At 35.8% G+C, this 24,497-nt stretch overlaps 1 protein-coding gene across 1 annotated transcript in view; it reads left to right on the forward strand.

Moving 5' to 3' along the window:
• Window positions 1-24,497, forward strand: part of Ca-alpha1T (Ca[2+]-channel protein alpha[[1]] subunit T) — a 200,430-nt gene that overhangs the window by 55,193 nt on the left and 120,740 nt on the right. The gene's annotated exons all lie outside the window — the stretch shown is intronic.

The raw sequence follows: 24,497 nt of genomic DNA on the forward strand, positions 1-24,497 counted from the left end.
CAGGAAATTTCAGAAACTATAACAAATGTAAAAGGCCAAGGGTGTAGACATCCGCTAAGAACGGATTTTACAAAACTCCATCCCTATGGGGGTAAAACGGGATCCACGCGTAGGTACGAAGTCGCGGGCTGCCGCTAAGTAGGTAGTAAGAAGTTAAAAGTAGTGTGATTTGCTCATGAACTGCGGTTGGTGAGAAATATACACATATCTACATGCCTACCTCTATCATTAACTACGATGAGTTTGAAAAACATCAGTGTGTAACAATATTGATAACAATCCAACGGTTAAATCGCATTATCGCACACGAATATTGCACGAAAGGATAGTGATTGCAGAACGGATTAACATGTTAAAGTTGCCGAGCATGTAGAATAATTGCAGAAATGTTTTACTGCCCGTTGAGATTGCCACTGGAAAATTAACAGGGGCATCACTGAAATTGCGGCGCAAACTGGATACGATGTTTTTATCGTGCAGTGTTTTTCACAAAACGTATTGGATGTGATCATTTGTGTAATATTCACGATTTCTTCGTGTGTTTTTGTAATATTTGTGTATTGTGTTTTTTCTTTATTTTAATGGTGGCGTATCGGTTATTGTCTCCAAAAATTGTTGTACATTGAAAAGGCTAGCATTTTCGTTACTTTCAATCAGTCAAACATAAAAGATTAGGCTTTAATCATTGTTGAGGACNTGAAAATTGTGGTTTTATACTGTATAGTGAAATTATTTCTACGGAGCACTGACACTGTGATGTTTACAATACGAGTACCGGAACCGGAACAGTGGTATATCAGAGGCTTTTTTACATATTCAAATGTTTTTGTTAAAGGAATATTTACAAAAACATACAATCGTTATCATTGGAACTCGTGGAATTTATGGCAAGAAAGCACCGGAAAATTCAGTCACACATTTCAATATACCAATATTTCACCCCTCGAAAACGGCCCTATTTCCTTACTAAATAAATAACCATTGGGTATGTCCTTAGTTTGCTTTTTCAATATGTAAATAGTGAGGGTCAGTTTATGTACACTTCATGCTACTGCATATATTAGTTAGGAGTTGGCAACTTCTAGAGAGGTTCTGGCAATGGATTTGATTGACTTCGTTTGGTATTTTATAAGGTTTTTAATTATATTTCAACCTTTTTGATCTTTTAATTGCGAGTGGAGGTCGTGTACCGAAAAACGCAGCGTGACGTCCACCTACAAGGTGGACCAACGACCTGATAAAGGTAGGTAGCAGGAAGGCGCTGGATCCAGGCCGCTACCAACCGGGCGATGTGGAAGTCATTGGGGGAGGCCTATGTTCAGCAGTGGACGTCCTGTGGCTGAAATGATGATGATGATGAATTGCGCTGGAGAGATGGTAGAGTCATGTAGATTTTATAATATTGATAATTATATTCCAGGCCAGCGCAAGATCAGTTGTTGTGGAAATTCTTGGGGAGGCCTGTGTCCAGCAGTGGACTTTTTATGTTGGATTTAGGTACCTCAACAAAATAACTTGAGTAATAAAATACAAAATTACTACCTAAGCCTAGTTTTTTTTTTTTGGGACGCGCGCTGGTAGCTTGAGGAGCTTTTCCAGCTTCACCGGGCAGAGTGGCGAGTACAGAAGGTACTCTAGCCGTTCGGCGATCGTCGGTGCGCGTCCCGACGAGGCGGAGTGTGGGCTTCGAAGCCCAGGCTCGTCCGCGTCGGTCGCAAACCGACGTCCGCGATCGGGCCGTATCGAGCGCATAAGGCGCCCGATCAGTGGTGATCCCAACTAGAGGGTTGCCCACCGCGGTGTTGGACCAAAGTCCAGCCTACGGCGGGCTCTAGGCGCAGACCACCGACTTTTATTTGGCCAATAGTTGACTCGGGCTGTTAATCAGTACGGAAATGTAGGAAAGTGCGCACATTGGGTCGGCCGATTCTTCATACAAATTAGAATCGGGCCCAACTATCGGCCGACTAAAAGTCTGAAGTCTGCGCCTAGGCTTACAAATGATTGAATTAGTAGGCACTAGTATGTAGATTTAATTTCGTTTCACATTCCATTTAGAGGGTCCATAGTTTTGAGTCCCTTTGGAGCCAACAACGTATTAAGCCGCGACGTAATTTGATAAAATGTTTGATATTCCTCGCCCATATTTGATTCCCTCCGCGGTTGTAATTAATTATGTTAATGTGTTTTACTTGGGAGGCCGGAGGGTGTGAGATTCAGAAATAAGGATTTCCTTGCCACCCTTAAAGGGTTAGGTTAATGTATCTGTTACAGGCAAAACTCTTAGGCTGAGTTGCACCACCTAATTTTGACCGTAACTTTAACGATAACCGGTGCTTTTTGTATAGAGTTTGACAGATTTTTGACGTTTCTCAAAGTTAAATTAAGATGGTGCAACACAGCTTTAATCGGTCAAAACAACTTTTTATGAACGATTATGAGTTTTGACTGTAACATATCAATGTACGAGTATACATATTCTATGTATAATGAGAATGTTACTTCTGATAGTCCAGTACACATGTGTGAAAAAGTGTAGAAATTAATGTGACTCAAACTGCACAGTAGGTAAGGCATCGCTGAGAGCACAGTAAAGCATTGCTGAGACACAGTAAGGCATTGCTTAAAGTACGGTACGTGCTCGCCTATCTATGTATATTTTTGCAGCATCAGTAATCGAAAATGATGAACCCTTAAGCTTTTCTAAATTCCGTACAAGTAGTGAGTAACTACATTCATGGATTCAAAACTTTCGGTAGCCAATTTGAATACGAAAAAGATGCTGCCAAAAGTCAAAGTTTAGTATGAATAAGAAGTAACTGTTTAACATTCGTAGTAAGTATATCTTAGCAAATCAACAGCCTCTGAAGAAAAATGAAGTTTATTTAAAATGACTAAGAGAACGCATCAAAAAGTCGTCTAAACTATCAAATATTTGCATAGCTGTGTATGTGTAACAAATATCTTGCAAATGCGAACTGAAGCTATCGGTAGAAATATAGAATTAAAAATTATGTAAGTATAGGTACGCTTGCATGATTTCCGTAATGGTATCCATGATCGGCCTCTATTTTCCGAGTAGTTGGCAAGTTTTGAGAGCAGTTGAGGGTTTTATCAGTTGATTAAGTTCTCGTGTATTTGCCACCGCATTTGCGGGTTAACTTTGACATCGTACACGTCAAAGTTAACCGTAAAGATCCGCTTTGAGAATATAATCCATCAAGATTATCAACAGTCTGCGAACTTTGCACGTACGAGAGGAAGTTGGGGAAATACTGCATTACCATTTCCGTATGTTTTTGGGTGAGATGAGCGATGTATCGGGAATTCCGATACAGTTAATGTTTTCGTACGCGAGAGAAAAGTTACATTATTTATGACTGTTGAGACTATTTATATGTTTTGTTTTAGAACGTGGAAAAAGCTAGTGAACGTTATTTTGATGTGGTATGTGGTTTTTGTTTAGTCCACGGGTTCCCAAGGCGTGCGCTGCAGAAAGAAATCGAGAGAGAAAGTTGCAAGTTTTATTATGATTATTTATTTCCATTCACTGAACTATTATTTCAAACATATTTTGAGGGCGCTTTGAAAATACTATATTTTACCTATACCTATAAGAAGTCATGATAGCTTGACGCCTATTTGACGGCGAGGCAAAAGGCGATACGGTGACGATCCCTTTCCGAATTAATTATGACCCTTATTATTACGTTAACACCAACAATAACCGGCACATATTCTTGCAACTAAATATCTTTGTCTCACTCTGCTTCCCTGGGAACGAGGACGGGATTTAGATTGGGACGCTATATTATGTGTCGATACTTAAGCCCCTTCCCACCTTAGGGAATCAATTGTTAAAGCTGGGGCTGCAGCGGAGTCGGCTGAATTAGCCAAACGGCGCATATATGAGTCACTTGCTAATTACATATTTGCGCCTTTTGGTGTCGAGACCTTTGGACCCTGGGGACCGAATGTAAAATTACTGTTTCGGACCATTTCCCCTTTTATAAACATGTCGGAAAATTTGAATGCTGGCTCTTTCCTAGCAAGGCTTAGTATTGCTATCCAACGAGGAAATGTAGCCAGCATCCTCGCCTCTTTGCCTCGCGGACACGCTTTTATTTTTGAATAAACAATAAGTTTATTTTATCTTTGTTTACTTAAGTTTGCGTTTGTTGTAAAAATATCTGTTTATTTAACAATTTGTAGATAAATTCTGTGTTTTTACTGACTTGTGCACGAAGGCGATGAGGTCCGCCGCGCGGCCGCTGCCGTCGCACACCACCACGGGCACCGGCGGCGTGTCCGTCACGTACTCCAGCACGGCGCGCACGGTATTCGTGCCGCCCTCGATCACCAGGCATACCACCGGCGTGGACGAGTGCGTATCTGGAACAAAATATAAAAATAAAGATCTTCAAAAGTTCTGGACTTATCAAATATTAAACAAGGCTAAGTACTTCACGACCACTCGTGATAACACAAAATTTTAACTTGCTCGCTAATTCAATATCCAAATATTGAATTTTATAGTAATTGAGTATTAATTAAGTAGAACACTTTGGATATTTAATTTGTGAGCAAGTGACATCATAGTTTTCTATTGCTATACAAAGTCACCATCGCGTTTCGACGTTTTCTGAAAAGAAATAATATGTAAATTATTAGTGGTATCAATTACCCCATTTTCCCCTTTCCAACATAATGTATTTTTTTAATCAAAAGAAATGTAAAAACAGTCTCTATGATTAAATGAATTTTAAATCAAAAATGTAGAACCCGCAAATTGTTATTCCATATCCATTTAAAAATGCATCCATTTTGAAACTTGCGAGTGCAGCGCATACGTAATAAGAAACACACACTGCGGCTTGGTGGAGGGTAAATAAGGACTCCGGTTCTCAAACTGTTTCAATAATCACTTATATGATAAGCCTGGCCCGTTTTTGATCCTATGAACTGGACGGACTTTTCATAAAATACGACAATTGATAATTGTTACTGATGAAAAAGCTGGCCTTTAATAGTTGTCGAAATCTTAACTAAACGCTGGTCTTTCTCAAGGGAAGAATGTATAGATATTGATGGTCAATTTTGTGGTACTCGATACTACGTTTGCGCTCAATATCAGCAGGGTTTATTCCCTAGAGTGACTTCTGTATATTCCGATCTAGGTACCCTCTTACTTACAGCGAAAAACTGGATTGAGAGTTGAGTGACAGCAACAAATATACCTGAAGATACGAATATCTCCTAGCAGTATACGAGTACGCAGACTGACTGTAATGGCATCTCTAGATCCATCATTAGTAGGTCAATATGTAGTCTCCATTGCAGGAGCATGACCCTCTCTAATTAACCAGAAGCAAAATTAAATGTATGACTTAGCCTATACACTCCCCATGCTGGTCAGACAATGGAGGGAAGTCGAACCTTAATTTCGAATTCCTCCTATGTTCTTCTGATTCGATCCGCAACGAAATTTTGCGGATCCAATGACAGTTTAACTTTCCCCCGGGACAAACTTGACCTTCACTGGTTGGGTTTTTTGTGGCGGTCAAGCTGTAGATCCTGGCTACACAGGAGTTCCCACCGCTGCGGGAACGAGAGGTGGGAATAGTCTTGATGCTGGTCACACGGGTTGAACAGGCCTGATGTCCGCATATTGATAGATTCAAGATGAATATTTTTTTCCTAAACAAAGAAACGCTTCACTTTGGGAACCTACGACATAACTAAGGAGGGTGCACTGTAGACTGGATGCAATAATACTATTAGCTCTCTACCACTAGTACTTGGAAATTGAATAATAACATTTTTCATGCCATCTGCTCCACAATGGACTTTTATTATAGCCACTGATTAAACTAGAAAATAATATCATACTCGTACCAAAAATATTGCATTACAGTGAAAAGAAGAAAAACGAGTGAGAAAAACTCGCTAAACTTAGAACTTCTGTTTTAATATGGACGTAAGGCACTGCTTTATTTGTAAATCTTCTTTTAATACAAATCAACTCATTGGGTTAGTTAAGTCTAATTATTTTTTGAAAGGTAGTAGGAGGTCCCACCGGCCGCCCGACCAGTGTGGTGAGCCCACTCGTGACACAAGCATATTATTTAGCTTAGTACAAGGCGCTAACGCGACTAAGTAATTTTTGTGCAATACAAAATACAAAATAATCTTAAGTAAGGTAGAAAATATGGTATTATAACCTATGTCTTTTGAGTGTGGGATGACGTAATAATAAGTCAGGTAAATGGAAAGTTATGGTAGAAACAATTTTTTGAGGTGATTAATGTGTAATTTTCAGTAGATTCCTTACACCACTTAACAGAATTTACTTACTTAAATTTGGCTTTTTATTACCAGAATCCTTTGAACCAATTAAGCACTTAAAAAAACCTTGGAATTTCTTCGTATCAATTAAAATGGAAAAAGTTCCCGAAATTGCCATAGAATGGTGGAATTATGGTAAGTATCAGATGGAAAGTTTCGTTAATTAAGTTTTAATTAGGGAGGACAAAGTGTTTATTAAGTTGGTCACTTTAATTAAAGAAGGTTTTATCAGTTTTTTCATTTAAAAGGCTACGCCTATAACTAATGTTGTAATATCGAAAGGTCAAGTTTGTCAATGCCATGATTTTAAAGATAAAGCACTGTATAACGCGGTCATAGAATATAATTTGACTACGCTCTGGAATTTGACAGAATTGCAATGATTTTTGCATAACAATAGTTCACTTTTATAGTTTTTAAGACTTCCCTAGTTTTTAATAGGAATTTGAGTTTCCTCTCTCAATGAAGTAGGTACCTATAGGAAGTTTGTGCGTAGGTTGTCCTTATTAAAACCCTTTTTAATAAAGCAATTCCCAAACGCCAAATAATCTTGGAAAAATTTCCGGAATTTTGTTATTTGACCACCGAAATAAGCAAAGGTCTACTTTGTTTATGAAATATTTAATAATAGCACAATCTTGAATTTTAATGAACATCATGTCATGTATTTTTAAGAATTTGCTCATCCTTAATTATGGGACATTTCTATTTTGTGTGGAAAATTACAAACATTTTTGATTTTATTTTGGGACCGAGCATTTTAAATTAAGAAAAGTCCTCATAGTTAACAATCATACGCATCAACTATCCACAGTTAAATAAACTGTAAATGCTTCAAGCGGAAATATTGGCAACTCATTATAAAAATCTACAGAGATATCATTTCCTCCATAACTTTTTTTTATGCAAAGGATGTCTGGGGGCACGGCAGTGCCCCCACCAAGTCGAGCACGGCCGTACCATCCTTTTCTCGAAGCAACTCAGGCCATTTTCGACCGCCTGTTACTTCGTTGTGGATAAAACTAGAAGGCTGAATTTTCATTAGCTATGCAGGCATTGTAAAGACACGGTATATTTAAAATTTCATTCAATTTGAACCAGTAGTTTAAGAATTATAACGGGTCAAAGTTACTTAATTTTGTCACTCACTGACTCACTGACTGACTCNAATGCCAAGTATGCCGTATACGTATTGCGTTCGAAGCTTAGAGACTACAACAAGCTGTTGCTCTATGATGGTGGAAAATGTAGAGATGAAAGCACAAGAATAACCATTTTTATTACAAAATTGTCCTTATTTTAACAGAACTAGCTGTTTTTCTGACTCCGTAGGTACGCGTAAAAATAGTTTGAATAATATTTCCCGATTTTACAACATTTTTCTTTACAGCTCCGACTGTATCGGCTGTAGGATGATGTTATATGGCCTAATAAAGCCTTCCTTGACAAATGGAATATCCAACACAAAAATAATTTTCCAATTGGATAGTTCCTGAGATTAACGCGTTCAACCAAAGAAATTCATAAGCTTTTCAATAGTAGTAAGTATAGATACGAGTAATGTACGAGTATGTAGTATATATCCGTATTGCTAGAGGCTACAACAAGCTGTTGCTCTATGATGGAGGAATATGTAGAGACGAAAGCACAAGAATACCCATTTTTTGTTACAAAATAGCCTCTATTACATCAGAATAAGAATACTAGTGTTTAGCTTGGTTTACTGTCTGTACGAAACAAAACGAGTTTCCACCTACGCTGCATTTTGATCCTCTTAACTGGGAGGTAGGACTCTGAAATAATGCAACACTTATGTAATAAGCCCGTCAGGTATTTACCAGACCGTTATAAAAGCTTTGCGATGCTTTTAAAAGGTTTTTATTTTGATTAAACGTAGAAATTGTTTTCAGGTTGTAACGTGAAAGTAATGAAATAAATTGGAAATAAAAGTTCCTACTAATAAATATATCCTATTACTTTTTCTGCCCCATCGGCCATCAGCTCTGCGAGCTATGTAGGTACCTACCCTGCCCACTGCCACTTGATTTTAGTAATTCTGCGGGCTGTGGATCTCCTCATTTCTGATTCGATCACGCAGGGAAACTCCGAGCATAGCACGCGGAAAGTATACTCTTCAAAATTACAAATTGTCATCTATACGCTACTAGCGGCCACCCGCGACTTCGTACGCGTAGATCCCGTTTAACCCCTTAGGGGTGGAGCTTCGTAAAATCCATTCTTAGTTAGCACCTACGATCTAAAAGGAAATTTGAAACTCCTAGCATTTGTAGTTTGAGATTTCATGATGAGTGTATGTGTCAGTCAGTGACCTTTCACTTTTATAAATATAGATTCTGACTTTCCACTGTCGGTCTAAAAATACATCAGTATTTTTACCGAAACCTTTGTTTGACTAAGTAACCACAATGCTTCAGGCATCAATCTTCATGAATAGAATGACTGTGTAAGTACCTTTTAGTCTACCAACATGTAACGTTAAAAGCACATTGTGATAGCTTTCTTTATAATAACATGACAGAGTAAAGCGTTGTCAGTGTAAATGACTCAAATAAAATCAAAAGATGCAAGATTGTTCTTTAGTTGTAATTTTAACTTCCATTAAGTTTTTTGACTGCTAAATGCTAAATGTGGTGGTGTGTACTTAGTGGAATGTACAAATACGAGTATATCCAATGGTCTGTAATAAATAACCTCTTCCTTGTTTAATTAAAAAAAACCGGCCAAGTGCGAGTCGGGCTCGCGCACAAAGGGTTCCGTAGCNCCTTGCAACTCAGTTGTTCTACGGTAAAAAGTTGTGAGATCCATGTAATACCAAGTCCAGGCCAGGAAATCTTTAACGTTTTACACAAATATATTGACTTGGCCATCGCATGAAAACACGTGTAAATTACATTATTTAGTGCGATGGCCAAGTCAATAATTTATGTAAAACGTTAAAGATTTCCTGGCCTGGACTTGGTATTACATGGATCTCACAACTTTTTACCGTAGAACAACTGAGTTGCGAGGCTTGGTTTTTTTGACAAGTATTGTTTTTGATGGGATAGACTTTACCCAAACAAGAGAATGTCAATAATTTGTAAATTTTCATTTAACACGAATAAAATAAAAAACCAAATATTGTTCGATACAATAAACAAGATAATTACAAATATCTCTTTTATTATTTACTAGCTGACCCGGCGAACTTTGTTCCGCCTTAATGGCAATAAATAAGCAGACTTTTTTTTAATTTCGAACGGGATAAAAAGTATCCTATGTCCTTCTCCTGGCTCTAAACTACCTCCCTGACAATTTTCAGCTAAATCGGTTCAGCCGTTCTTGAGTTATAAGTGAAGTAACTAACACGACTTTCTTTTATATACAGGGTGGAAACGTTAAGTGATCTCACTCGATTATGTCTAAACTATACAAGATATCGAAAAACTGATTACTGATTCTGAAAGTGCTTTACGAGCTCTTTCAAACGATATCAGTAATAGGTTACAGAATTAACTGGATCTATCCGAAAATTCAATGTTTTCAACCTCCATACTAGATGTATGCCACTATGCCAGCCACACAATATTAGAAGTGTTAATTTTTTTATTTTAAATAATAAACACTTAAAATTAATTCGTGAATTGCATTCTTATTTTAAATTATTCACGGAAAACATTGGATTTAGGCTTTACTTGCTATAATATTATCAAGACATGAGTGCTATGATTGTGGCAATATTAAATGTATGGAAGCTGAAAACATTGAATTTTCGAATAGATCCAGTTTATTTTATAACTTATTATTGGTACCATTGGATAGAGCTCGTGAAGCACTTTCAGGATCAGTTACCAGTTTTTTGATATCTTGTATAGTTTTTAATATTATGAGGTTTTACTAAATGTATGGAGGCTGGAAACATTGAATTTTCAGATAGATCCAATTTATTATGTAACCTATTATTGGTACCGTTGGATAGAGCTCATGAAGCACTTTTAGGATCAGTAAGCAGTTTTTGGATATCTTGTATAGTTTAGAAATAATCGAGTGAGATCACTTATCGTTTCCACCCTGTATCATACTTTTTACGACTTTGAGAGCTGATATCTCAAAAACCGTTCACTTTAAGAAAAATGTTTTTTAGAAAACTTTATATCATTTTAAAAGACCTTTCCATTGATACCCCACACGGGTATGTACATCGAAAAAAAATTTTCATCCCTCAGTTACATGTATGGGGGGCCCCACCCCCAATTCTTTTTTTTACTATTTAGTGTCATAATTTTGTAGCGGTTCATACAACACATATTCCCATCAAATTTCATCACTGTAGTACTTATAGTTTCCGAGTAAATCGGCTGTGACAGACGGACAGACGGACAGACGGACAGACGGACAGACGGACAGACGGACAGACGGACAGACGGACATGACGAAACTATAAGGGTTCCGTTTTTGCCATTTTGGCTACGGAACCCTAAAAAAAGTGTTATTGCTCATTTTTGACTTTGGTACAATGAAAGACCGTTTAGTATAAAATTGTTGAAACGAATGGTTCAAATTGCTCGGCGTCGATGTTCGCTCGCGAACCGAACATGCTCGTTCGTTCTCAAAATGTTTGTCTATGTCGTGCGTACATAGCTAATATAACGAGTAAAATACCATACTTTAAACTGTAGACTAATCGAACCACAGAGATGTCGGTCGGGCTGAATGAAAATAAAAAAGTGATTTCATGAAAGTCGAAACGTCATATCCAGTGACTTCTTTAATAAATAAAGTACAGCGTCCAGGCTATCACGAGCCCTGAATTAAAAATAAGCCACTACCACCTGCAAAATGTAGCAACCTAGTGACCCACTTGGTTGATACCGCTAGTTACACTTTGCAATGTCTGTCCGTATCAGAACTATCATTATTTATGATTGAAGACCACAGCAAAGCGATTTTTAAAATTCATAAGCTGAGACATCGAAATCGATATGATGTTAAGACGCAGGAATCGCCTGACGCCACGGCAATAGTGATTCAGTTATTATTTTAAAGAACTTTTGATTTTATCATCTCAAAGTTGTGCTTAATCACTTTTCTTGTTCGTACAAATAACGATTGAAATTGAAAAACGAACGAGCCACCACACATGTAAAGCTCACTCGCCTGCAACAACCATTTATTATGTGGTCACTAGTTTATTCTTAATTTCATCGTTTTATCGCTTAGTAATCTAAGCAACTTCAACCATAATACCATAGCTTATCCTAACGAAAATGAGTCAAAGCGATGTTTCAACTTGTTCATCCTAACTAAGAATCAAAATCAAGGATTTCAACTCCATAACGAAACTTGGACTCTCTCTCTACTACGAATGACAAATTTGAAACATTTTAGCTCAAATCACTAACCTACGCTAATCCATCGATCCATATAACGGCGACTACCGATCCGCTACAATATCGAAATCAAATCCTTTTTCCGAGAGAGTAGGACTCCCTCTCTCTCGCTATAATATTATGAACTGTTTATTAAGAAATTAGAAATAAGTTAGTGTCCTCAAATAACATTGTTTATTACCAAATCACTAACCTAATACACTGCGCTTCGCAAATCACACTCTTCGCTAATCCATCGGTTCGTATCAGCGATCTCCAAAGTTCATAAACCGGCACACCGCCACCGGATCACGATAAGGCGGCCTATTTCGACGCACGATACGATTACGATACGAGTACGATCCGGTCAGAGATACGTACGTGATATTTGGGAGGATGTTTGTAAGGTTTTGTTGCCGTTCGGTTTGGAAGGGTAGCTTTTTCAGAAAATATTTATATGCTTGGTAAATAGAGGAAGATAGTCCGTATATTATGGGTAGAAATAAGCCATCTTGTGGACAATGAAGGCATTTCTAACAATGACGTCGTATTGATTATGAGGCCTATACCATATTAGAGTCAGTGCTACCTAGAGTTTGAGCTTTGTATAATTTCCTTACTAAAAGTAATTGCCAAAAGCCCTATTTAACACGTTCTAATTGAACATTAGATTGGACTTTTTAATTTTCTTTTGTCTGTAAGAAAATCGACTCGGACCTTGTCTAAAAAGATGGTGTTTGAGATTAATTAAAAATATCAGACGAGCACGATTTAACGGAATCGAAATAAACAACTCTCAGCTCATAAACCTAAGAACTTGCCTGATATTTATAACTGTAGACTTCTCTCGCCCTCACCTTGGAACTTTGATCTTTATGTCTATACAAATAAGAGCAGCCCACCGTCCAAGGAAACATCGTAAAAAATAATAGGCGTGCTTCGGGGATTCTCATCGGAGGGAAATCCGATGCCGAATATTTTGCCTTCACAGATTTTTACGAGGATCGTTCCAGTAGATGTGTTATCTGTTTGGCATTCGTGAACTTCAGCTTTATGATTTGTTAATGATGAATTTCAAACTGATCCGATCCACCTATGGTGTATCCTATACAATTAAGGTGGTTTTATTCAGGTACTGACTTAGTTTGATATCACTACAACGCTAATATATTCAGGAATGCGGTTTCATGTTTGTATCGTAACTGTTTTTGCGGAAACGATTAAATGTGGTTGCCAGACATGGACCAGATAAATTACATACAACGCTACAAACTTTGGTGTGCTTGGTTATTTAATACCTATTGCATACAGTATTATGTAATCACACTATAGCTTTTAGCGCATAGAGTTTCAGTGACAAACTGATAAATTAATAGATAAAACGCTTACCTATTTGCATAATAGGAACACACTTTACAACTGTTGATTCGAAGGTCGCTACTTCAATCCCTGTCAATTGCTGAACTATTGTTATGAACTCACTTCTAGCACATTTTCCTACATTATTAAGTTCATAAATCAAAAATATCCAATTGATGATCGATGATATGCAAGTACGCACTGTACTTGCATATCATCAATCGCTCTTAAGAAGCAGACAATTTGTGCAGACAAACATTTGGCAAGTGCTAAAAAGAAGCGCCATCACTAGCTCGGGCCAAGTGAACCTTTTTGCAAAACTTCAACTCAACGCTGTATTTGTTTTCTCATCCCCGTAAACCGGCTGGAACTATCCCCGACTATATTTCAACCTCGAACGAAAGGCTCTTGCGCCGACAGCGACTAATCCCTCCAAGCACCTTCTAATATTTCAATTTAAAAGTCAACAGGTACCGGTGAAAAGTGGAGAATCATAAATTGTGCAGAGCGACGATTTTTCAAAGTGCAGCCGGTTTTAGATAACGGGGTCTGAGGTTGGCTTAGTGATAGGCAGAGCTTCGTTTGTAACAATTAAAATGGAGATAGAAAACACTTGAACTGCGTATAATACAAATTAGTCTCATATAAAGATACAAACAAACTTGTACTTTTCCAAGTATAAAAGCAATAACGTATTAAAAACTCTTTGCCAGAAGCGACGTGCAAATTGAAAGCTGTTCGCTGAAAATTGTAACCCACACTGAAAACTATAAAAATTGTACGTGGGTTCATTTTGTATGAGCTCAGGGATGTAATGCACACTATCACTTTAGGCCGTGTCGTGGCACTTATTCCATTTTCCTCATACCTACGCATTTCATATTCCGCTGCGCAAAGTGGCTTCCGAGGAAGGGCGGCACAAAAGACTCTGGTGGCCTGATTGTCTGAACTGGGACGCAGACCATGTCGGTACTAAAACCTATTTTAATCTTAAATTAATTTGTGGAGACAGATGACTAATTAAATATTTAATTAGTCATCTGTCTCCACAAACAAATTATTAAAATTACATATTTAACAATTTCGGACACAAATACTAATAAAAACATTTGTTATAAAAGGATTAGATTTAGGGATAAATGTATTTTCTGTTTGTGAAAATAGTACCTTATTGCATTTGTTACATACAATATTATATGAAATGATAATAGCTTAAATGCAACAAATAATCTCAATGCTTTTATATTTCAGTTTAAAGCTTGTTCTAAACTCGGGTCATATGCCCGTTTTCACCATCAATCCCTGACTTTTGTGACCCCTATGGTAACACAATAAGGAATTTTGTCCTCAAAGGGATCACTTAAAAATTAGGGATTGATGGTGAAAACGGGCATAAGGTTACTTTAGATTTACATTAAACGCTTGATATGAATAAAGAGCAAAAGTTTTATACAGGGTGGCTAAAAGTTTGAATACAAATATAGTTTCCCCGCTCAGTGAAATCAGGGCACTATCCGAGCATCTTTCATGGCTCGCTTTCCGTAATGACACTTTTGTCTGCTCGGCGAAAAGTATTTAATGAAAATGGTGAATGGAAATTATATTGTAGTACGAATCTGATGTTCCATTTTCTTCCTGATATTTTGTATTTGTACGGAAACTGTACGGGTTAAACGAGGTTTCGATTACCAGGTAGGGCATACATGGGTTATTTTTATTTAGATTAGGTTTTTTTACTTTGGTTATTATTGTAGTTTCACTCGTTTTTTCTGTAATAAATATGAAATATAATATTTCATGTGCTTTTTTTTTTCGACAGAAGAATGAAAGTAAATACATACTAAATCCCTCTTCTAATTCGTACATTGTATAATGAAACCCTATTATTATGGCCATTGGCGAATAATAGAATAAGAAATATAAGCTTTCAGTCAGGGGCAAGAGATATTATGAACAGGATAATGAATTACTTTCCGTACGAGTACAATAAGTTATAGGGACAGTAGTGTCACTTCTTTTTGGTGGACAAATTAGAAAAAATAATGTAATTTATTAATTATTTTCCGCTTCATAATCACTCTCATAACTCATAACTCATTATACACTATGCTTCAAAAAGATAATTGCATATTTCACAATAAATATAATCTATCAGTAGAGATAATTTTATTAGTTTACTACGATAAAGTACAGTCAACAATACTTAGATCGTAGTTACCTACTACATTTTTTGTGACACAAAAGTAAAAAAGGTTCATAAACATTATTTATTGCAGCGTGAAATTGGACCATAACGCCATCGACTTAAATTAATCCCACGAATTATATTGATAGAATACAATACGACTTATCCTTAAATGCCTGAATGGGCCTTCTTGAATGCTCTGTACTGTGAATGGGTAATATAAATGTGAGGGCACAGTATGGGCCTGATCAATAGCCGGGCTTGAATCAAATTGAAACCGAGCTATTGCTGGCCCACATCATTTTTAAAATAAAGGTCCAATAAAAGGGCCTTTTCAGTAAGCAGGTTGACGAAATACCTCAATTTATTACAAATAAAGAAAACAATGTCGCAAATAAGATAAAAGCTATACACCCATTAAAAGACAAACTGACATGTCTGTGTTTTCAAAATGTTACCACGTTTTTTGTGTCAAGTATGTTCATTTACATCGAGGAATTATTAATCCGTTTCAAAACCAATTGACTCTATTTTTTGCTAGCATTAACATCGACTTTAATACATCCACGTTTTTACAAAAACTTAGTCCGTTTTACACTGTCCACACACGGATAGCGAATTAACTTGTTATATGCATTCACTTAGCAAACTCGCGGCGAGAAGAGCTTATTTTAAAGCAAAAATAGTGCTACAAACACTGAAGTGAACAACTGGAATTTTCACTACATTGTTCTTTTCTGCCAACATTTTTCACCGTTAATTAGAGACATACGTGCACGCTTTGACGGGATTTGAACAAAGTTCTTTAGTGCAGTAAAAAACTAAAATGGACAACACGATTAGCTTTATTCGTGCTTTTAGTTTAACTTTGTTCTTCTTTGTTCTGTTGTGCAGATGTTTCTGAAAGTTTAAGGACATGTTTTTTCAACCAAGTATTTTTTCTCTGGCAGGTTTTGATTTTCTAAGAAAGCTATTTGGAGGCTAAAATTCTGTCTAGGCATTTCTAAATACCCACCTTTCCCAGCAAAGAAAACTTGTTGGATGCTAAGAAAAATATGCCTAAATAAGTTCATAAGTCTGAAATAAAGATTGTAGTCTTAGTTGTTAAACCTCACATGATAATACACCCCCAGCCCTGTAAGTAAGTATGAGGGTGATAAGACGCTAAGAAAGGATTTTATAGAGAATCAATATCTAGAGAAGTGATATGGATTAAAAAAATAGTTTAAGAAATTTACGTTTAGATAAATATTTAGTACTTAATTAGTACTTCAACGTTAATCTATTAATTACCGTATAAATAAACTTTAACCTTGCTTAATTATCAACTTGGCGTGCCAAGAACCAGATTAAACCAGTTTTAAGATTAATCAAAGTCAAGATAGTTCGATTTCGTGGCGATAAGGTGACGAGGCTAACACCTTGCGACAGTTTCGTGATCGATGGCAAATACAATTAAGCACCTATTGCTAGGGTCGCCGTGATTCAATTTGACTCAATATTGACTTGACTGGAGTTGTTTAAGCCATTTAATTCGAGAGTTATAATGTAGTAGTAGACATTTTATTTTTGTCACCTTATTGCTCTTTATATTTTGACTGATTTACTTATAGGTAGCTACTCTAACTTATAAATCATGCTTATGAAAACTGTCCATATCGATACCTCTGGGCTCAAAGGTCGTAAAGGACAAAATACCGAAAATGAGTTATTTATACAGTTTTACTCAGAATTTCATTCTCTATCGATCTGTATATTTAGTTTGTCGAAAAAAGTGCCTTTACGACCCATCATTTTTGATAAGCTAAACAGAATTCATCGTGAAAATTGGGATGTAAATAACATTTGATTTTTTAGTACAGTTACTATGGTGGTAAAGAACAAGTAAACACACATTTTTGGGCGTATAACCTAACATTTCATACCAAAGTCTAAATAATTTGTCCTTTACGCCCTTTTAGATTATCTAAACAAATATTTTAAAAATCTACAAAGAGAGGATATTAAAATAACTGAAAAGGTAAATTTATTAGATGTTTCTTATTGTATTTAAGTATGTGCGTTTGAAACAAACAAAAGAAATAAAAAATCATCAAAAATATGTAATAAAACTATTTTAGAGTGTAACATTTATGTGATTTGTACATATAAAATGTTGACATCTACCCACATCGGGTAAAGTAATATTGCTTTTTATTATTTCTCATATTTGAAGAAACTAGGTATTTGTTAGGGAAAAAGATAATTTTAAAAGATGATTTAAGAAAATGAAAACATGCTATAAAATAACGTATTACCTAATTAAGGTAGGATAGTCATCATAAAAATTGAAAAAATGAAAAAGTTACATTTGTTAAGAATATTATGAAAAAAAAAGTCACCTTACTGTAGTACCTCAAAGGCCGGTTCACGCATGTCTCCGTTTTACTGTTTCGTTTTATCGTGTACGTTTTTTTTTCGTCGAGTACAATAACATAAAACGGAACAGTAAAACGGAGACATGTGTGAACCGGCCGTAAGGTGTCATTATTTTGTATGCACAAATCACAAAAATGCTACATTTTACAATTGTTTTTAATGATTTCGTAGTAATTTTGACTAACGCCCTCGGTCAAAACCACTTTTGAGTTTTGACTGTAATAATTATAATAAATAAGTATAGTTTCTTAAGTTATTTGGATCAGCTAATAAAATATAACTAGCAGGAAAAATATTTACACAACATGGGAAAATATAGTGTCAGTTGAGACTTCAATCTACTAAAAAGCGTGAATGCACTTTTTTTCGAAGTTATATTTTTAAACTACAAAATAATTGGCTTTTAAAAACGGTATTATGTAGGAGTAAAGTAAGTGGATGTACTTTACTGGAATGAAAAACTTCCTACTTGTAATCTTACTTACCTAACCTTTCTACTTTTGTACCAAGTACAATAACATAATTTCTAGCTACTATGAATAATAATGTTTAATCTATTTAGAATTTAGAATAACTAGTTTGGTTTTCCTTTGTCCTTAATAATTCTATCCTATCTGCATTATCATATGGTCAACTGGTTGACAGACTGCCCTATGGAATTAAGTCCGCCATTTGTAGTTTTTCGAAATACTGATAATAATGAAATAAATAAATAAAATCAAATTGGTTTCGGCTTTTCGTAAAAAGTAGACATTTAAGAAGTTTTATTTAAAAGCGTCATAATATTTATTTTCTAAATTCGCTCTTATATCGGAAATGGTATCTTCCAGTTCGAAGATATCTAACCTTCTGCTTAAATAGTTTCTAAAATTGTGTGCATTAAATTATGAAGCTACGAAAAATCATTTTATTTCATTAAAAACAAAAATAATTCATTTAAATATGTGAAAAAATGGTATATTACATATCAAATACCATAAAACATTAAATATTTAAGCTAAATTATAAATTTTTCCTTGCATAAACCTTACCTGGATGTTCCGTTTACGACCTATGAAAACCTATAATACTATGTAAATTGTCATTTATTACCTTGGTTTTGTAGTTTTGTAAAATAAAAATAGACTTACGTCCTGAGCAACTTGCCTAGGACGAATATTTGAGGGGCGTAAAGGTCTTTTTAATGTAATTTTGGGGGCGTAAAGGAAATCTATCTCATTAAATACAGCTCTAGTCCAATTTTTCAATACCTCTTTGGAAAATGCTGTGAATTCTAAGCACTTTCTTCTTAGGTCATATTTTAATAGCTCGAAAAACAAAAAAGTTACTGTCGAATAAAAAAATAAAAAATCGTTTTTTGCTTCTCCTGAAAAGTCGTACTTTGTCCTTTACGACCTTTGAGCCCAGAGGTATCGATATAATAAGAATAGAATTGAATTAACTTGATCATTTTGTTAGTCCCTAAATCAGTTACAAAATAACAGAAGTATGCAATGTACCTATGAATGGTACTTGTCATGCTAATGGTACTATTGGAACAGATCTTTGGCTGAATGAGCTTATCGAAGCTAACTATTCTATCACGTTCAGCGTTTCATGACAGCAGCGTACATCATAGTACATGCATGCACATTGCACATCCATGCCAACCACGGCTTATGCGTCTGAATTCGACATAAGTAGGTCAATCCTTCAACTACTCAAAATCAAAGACAAGGCTATTTCACACTCTGCGTTACGTTTGCAATATTCTACCTACAATGTTCGTTCGTTTCAGCCAAATGACGTCTGCTGAACAAAGGCCTCCCCCAAGGATTTCCATAACGACCAGTTCTGCGCTGCCCGCATCCAGGTTCTTCCCGCGAGCTTCACCAGATCGTCGGTCCACCTAGTAGACCCGTTCGTTCGTTTCAGCCAAATGACGTCCACTGCTGGACAAAGGCCTCCTCCAAGGTTTTCCACAATGCACGGTCCTGCGCTGCCCGCATCCAGGCTCTTCCCGCGACCTTTACCAGATCGTCGTACCAGTAGACCCGTACCTACAATGTATCTACCAAATATAGTGTGTTAACTGTTGCCTTACTTACTACTATTATCTAGCTAAAAAAAAAATTCCAAAAAAATATTTTCCATTCGCTCTTCCTTCTAAACGACTTATTTTGTGTATTTTTTTTGTTGTGTCAATAGGTTACCAAATTATAAGGTTTTGAGTCTGTGTAATACCATAATGTAGTTAACCCATAAAGCAATATTGGCTGCAGATATTAGGTCACCTCCTCTGGGCCTGTCCGGTGTATCACAGCACTGAACAGGTTTTCGAGACTACGCTTTTGATGTATTATTGGATACAGAAGGAATTTAAGTAACAATCTGATAAGTATAAATACAATGCATACGATTAGTTTATATGACAATAGTCTATCTATAAAGGTAAAAGGTAGATTTTAATTACTTATTTTCACAAATAATCGTTAATTGAGTAAATGAAAAGTGTCGTGATTCAGAAGAAAACCAAATTTATGAAAAACAATTGGAGTTTTCAGTTTTATTATTACCAGCATTTAGTAGTTTTCATCGTTTGCAATGCTCCTTTAACTGTATAGTTATTTTCAAATGGATAAATATTAATACAACTTAACTGACTAAACATAACTTAACCCATATGGGTCTAACTAAACGAACTTGTAGAGCCAATTGGTGGCTCTTAGCTCGTATTGTTTAATGTGAGTCTAGAAACTTGCTGTAGTGCTAACCTAAGCGCCTAGACTTCAGGCAGACGAGCTAAGTCAACAGCCAGTAGATAGACTAGTGTTAATGTCAACACAAAGTCGGTATAGATAATGTTAGTACTTGTTCTGTACGTTCAAACGTGTTTAGTTAAATTTACAACTCAAGGATCTCTATACCGCTGGCAGTAGTGGTTTTAACGCTTACTGGTAGCTAAATTTTGAAGTTTATTTAGCTGAAATAACGTTTACTCATGAACTATTTTTCTACATCTACTGGTTTAAGCTTCAATTTGTGAAGAAATATAACTTTTGTATCAATCACTCATGTTTTAGCCCCGGTTTCCACATTCCACCAAGGCGGAACGGGTTACCTACACCATATCGAATTACAAATGATCGAAAATCAAAATATCTAACACGTTTCATCGAACGATCAGAATATCGAACGATCAAAATATCGAATGCTCAAAATATTGTACATTCAGAATATCGAATTTACAAAATGATCGAACGATCAAAATATCGAATGATTAAAATATCGAAAGTCGATCTTACGTTGCATAGTTCATATAATAGAAAGATGGAGGTAAGGGTTCCTTGTTGACTATGGTACCTACCCAAAAGTGGGAAATAAAAAAATGTGTTTAAGAATTTATGTTTTATTTACATTAATCGTATGACATTTAATTAAAACCTCTATATTGATTTTTCGATATTTTGATCGTTTGATATTCTGATCGTTCGATGAAACGTGTTCGATATTTTGATTTTCGATCATTTTGTAATTCGATATGGTGTAGGTAACCCATTTTAACTGTTTATATTGATTTTAGCTGGCTAGTAGTTTGATCTTACAGCGTCATTATTTGTTGTGTTAAAAAACAAGAGATTGTATAAAATACCGACAAAAGTGTCTCTGACTCATGTCTAGGCAAGCTTGGGGACATGTTTGTCTGGAACCCACACATTATCTGTGCAAAGGTTTTATCGCCTGTTCAACATGTCTGCTCTTAACTTGACTAGACTTTGTCAGGTTTATTGATTGTACGAACAAGAGGTAGATAGGTATTAGGTACTTGACAAATTTCTTCTTGACTTGGCTCACTTTTAGCTTGGTTCACAGGCCAAGTTACCGGTTTGAACTTTTAAATATTTTATTGGGTCTTCCGGCAACTGGGCCGGCCCACTTTCAATGTTTTAGTAATAAATTAAATACAAAATCAACAAAAATCTAGACTAGAATCTTAAAGTGGAAGTGAAAAACTAGCTATTAAAAGAAAAAATATTTAAAAATAATTTGTGCTTAGTAGCGTATATTTAAAAATAATTTGTGCTTAGTAGCGTCGTAGTCAAAAACGAATTTTCGTAGCATATTTAATATGCTACGAAAATTCGTAGCCGTTTAAAGTGACTAAGTGACCATGACGTTCCTAATGACGAGTATTGTCGACTATTTATTTTTCTTTGATAGAATATAATCTGATGAATTAATAAATAGGAGCTAATTCGCGCGAATATAATAATAACGAAATATTTTTCTTTATTATTGTAAGTCTTTACATGTTAGTAAAATTTTTATAGGTTGGCGAGGAAATCAACTCGCTCAGCATACCTATTTAGTATTCATAAGTATCATTTTGGACATAGGACCATACTAGTTACGTAAGTAGGTACATGTTACGATGTCTCGAGCAGATTTAAGTTTTAGCAACTTCTAACTAGTTTGTCATACAAGTTTGTTTAGCTCGTACTAAAAGGACTTACGTATTCCTATTTGCAAATAATTTCAGACTGTTTGCGACAATTTATTAACTTTCTACACTTTGCTAATTTGACACTGCTGTGATAGCTCTCCCTTATACATGGTGTCCCAAAAAGACCGTGCCTAACTTTGGGAAAAGATGAACCAATGGATTACCATCTAGACTATTTTTTTTTTGCGATTTAGGGTCTCATTAGGAACTGACAATGATAGAAATATTATAACAACTAAAAAAAATCTTTCTTTCTTTCTATGGCCTTTTAGTAGCTTTCGCCTACTAATATCAAATTGATTGTTATTTTTGTGTCTCTAAAATTCCCGAAGAATATCGAGCTAAAAAACCTAATATTTCTGTCAACAAAACAAAGCAATATCACTAATTGATATGTCAGTGATCTCATTCAGAAACAACTGAACATCGCTCGGAAAGAACGCGCATCGAAAACCAGACATGAAAGTTGACCTTGATACATCCCAGGCGGCCATTACCATGAATCATTACAAGCTATCGTCGAACAAAATGTGCACTCGATAAATCAAGCAACATAACAATTGCCTCAGCTCTAGTAAAATGCCAAAAAAACTTCCGACCTTGGTTACTGAAAAAACTGAGAATTCGGGATGAAAGATTTGTGACTCTGTGTGCCGAACGGGACGCGGAAATGTTGAAATCAGTGGTAGAATATACTTGCTGGCTGAATTTGTTAGGTTTTGACTTGTTGCGATAACACAAGGAGCCAAAATTCAGCATTTTTCACCCTTGTAGACACGTGACTCGTGCAAAAATACTATGCGTCATTTAAAATGTTTCAGCTACCATATGTAGGTATTATCTTGCCTAGCACTTGCCCCAGCGATATCAAAACTAGCAACTGTAACTAGCTTTATCATACGGTTCACCAATTACTAGGCCATATTGCTATTTTCAAAAATCACATTCTGACATCATCATCATCATTTCAGCCACAGGACGTCCACTGCTGAACATAAGCCGGTTGGTAGCGGCCTGCATCCAGCGCCTTCCTGCTACCTTTCTGGCATCAAACAAAAATTAGATGTAACGAGAGACTCATTATTACGAGCACCAAAAAGTTTATCTTGGGAATATTCGATATAAAAACAACATTGAAATACAACTGCTACACAAATTGCGGTAGTTAAGTAATTCCCGAACTTCCCAGACTCCCCGCAGATCGAATAAAGATACGAATGTTACCTTAATCGAATCTTTACTAAAGCAAAACGAACGTGTTGTTTTATCTTTATTAGTCCACCTAGTGTTGTCTACGAATTCTATTATCTATTATGGAGCCAGACTTGTAGGCGCTAGGATTATGTGGCTTATTGAGACATTTTGCTGGAATATATGGAGCGAAATGAATTTGTTTATGTACACGGTTATTTGTACAGAGACCGTGATAATAAATATTAATGGCTGACACTTATATCATTTACATAAGTTAGATACTTGCCTTACGTTATTTTTATTTCAGTTGACTGTGACATGTATGGTACTTTGGTATTTTCGTAGAAATAGATTCATCAAAATGTACTAAGGCAGGCTTATACGTATTTGTCTCACTGATATCAACATTATTTTGATAGATTCTTTTGAAGCGATATAAAAAGTTCGGTATCAGGACAAAAATATTCCAGAACAATACAGGTATAACGCTAATTTATTTGTTAAAACTACATTGTAATATTAATTATAGACTGAACAATAGAAGACTGTAAAGGCTTACACAATGGTGTGCTATAACAGCGCTAATTGCAGCTTTCATTTGACCTAAACACGCAACTCGGTTTCAGTTTAAAGCGTTTTCATGACGAAATAACCATGAATCGGCCATTGAACTAAGTACTATAATGTTTTATCAATATCATCACTACATAGTATAAAACAAAGTCGTTTTCCGCTGTCTGTCCATCAATAATTAATCTTTGAAATAAATTCAAACAAAACAACGTATTTTGATGAATGATTTTTTTTAATAGATAGTGATTCAAGAGGAAGGTTTTTAAGTATACATAGCACCTGTGCGAAGCCGGGGCGGGTTGCATTTGTTTATAAATGATTTTAGATATTTTTCCTTATTTTTCAATGCCCGGAGATAAATTGTCGAGAGCAGCTGTCCTTTTTAATATCTTTTTGGTACGCTAGAAAAGGTAGGTTACAAAAGAGTTAACTTTATCAAAAGATTGTATCTGCCCCGACATTCTTTGAATACTTTGATAGATCGTGGCTTCAGAAATCAAGATAAGATTTTCAAAGGTACAATAACTGAAACAAATGAAGACCGGAGAGGAATAAAAAATAATGAATAATC

The sequence above is a fragment of the Ostrinia furnacalis genome, unplaced genomic scaffold, assembly GCF_004193835.3.
Source record: "Ostrinia furnacalis isolate ACB-3 unplaced genomic scaffold, ASM419383v2 OfSCF1409, whole genome shotgun sequence".
Lineage (NCBI taxonomy): Eukaryota > Metazoa > Arthropoda > Insecta > Lepidoptera > Crambidae > Ostrinia > Ostrinia furnacalis.